Here is a 1,541-nt window from a genome sequence, read left to right as displayed (position 1 = left end):
TAGCAATGTTACTTGACCCCCTCTCTGCTTGAAAGAGAGTATTTTAAGCGGATATATACGTATACATAATATTTGTGGATATTTGACTTAAGGGGAATCAATTAAACATACAAAAGACAAAGTGTCTTTATAATACATAATATGTAATTCATTTTCCTTACATTAACCATAGCACTACCATTATACTTCTATAGCTACCAAGGTACCGATCTTGGTCTAAAACACCCCAACTGTACTCATGACCACCGGTCACTTGTCCGTACAAAATCGGAAAACATTTCCGTATAGTCTATGAGATGACAGACGTTTTTTTGTTTTGTTTATGGCGGGGTTTTGTTCTGTGAACAGACTCAATGAAATAAGTTTGCATTTATTTTTTTATTTTTATTTACTTGGTTGCGTTCAATGCTTCCAAAGGATCTGCTTTATGTTAAATTTCACAACGGTATTTGGACTAAATGCTGTTTTATTTTCTGGTCCTTTAGGAGTTGGTTTAAAGCAGTAATTTAATACGAAAACTTCATAAATTACATTATACATGAGCTTTGTACATAAATGGATAAAACACGTTTACAAAAACTTATATATGAATTCTTCTCCATTAGGAATGTGTTTAAGTTAGTACCATGGTCGTGTAACATATTATGTAGATAAAATACGACTGTGAAATTGAATATGATGGTGTCATTTTGATATCATTCAATGTTAACGGATAATAGATTTCAGCGTAAGCTTGTGCTAATGGGCGTGATGGTTGGTGCAGGATTATTACCTCTCATCAACAGACTCAACTAAATCTAGTCAGCTGTTATTTTTGCTTGATTGTTTTCGACCGTAGTCGAATCGCATCGTTCAATTGCGCGTCGCGGGCAATAGCATGACATTTCAGGGTCCTTAACAGGTTTCCACAGCTATTAGTTTATTGACATAACCTGTTACATTTTGGAGCGCAATAATGCATTCAAAGAGCATCTCAATCCTTCTCGAGAAGTTGAGGGATCTAATCCTTTCATACAAGTTATTTGATCGTCATTTTCATTACACGCAAAAGTGGCGAGAATCTTATGAAACAGTCATCAAAGGAAGTAATAATTTGTAAGAATTTTCTCTACAACGAAAGAAAAGAAAAGAAAAAATTAAAATAAGCAAGTTTAAACGACTCTTGATGGGCCTCCTTTAACCTTGATCTGTATATAATTACAAACATCTTGCATAGACACACAAGAAAATGTTCTGGACATCTGCTTACATCTGCAGTGAGTGAGTGAGTTGGGTTTTACGGCGAATCGACACAAAATGGTCATATATCGCCGAGAAGAAGTCATATTGCAAACGCCAACTGTAAAGCAGAAACATTGATGTAAAAATGTAAAACATGCCCAAAAACATTGATATGAAAATGTAAAGAACACTATGAGTAATGTAAAACATATCTAAAAACATCCATGTAAAAATGTAAAGCATATCTAAAAACAGTTCAGTAAAAATGTATATACGTGTGTGTTAAAATATCAGCTGCAAACATAATATCACATCTGCAG

The sequence above is a fragment of the Mercenaria mercenaria genome, chromosome 9 (assembly GCF_021730395.1).
Source record: "Mercenaria mercenaria strain notata chromosome 9, MADL_Memer_1, whole genome shotgun sequence".
Classification (NCBI taxonomy): domain Eukaryota; kingdom Metazoa; phylum Mollusca; class Bivalvia; order Venerida; family Veneridae; genus Mercenaria; species Mercenaria mercenaria.
Note: the sequence above shows the minus strand (reverse complement) of the source record.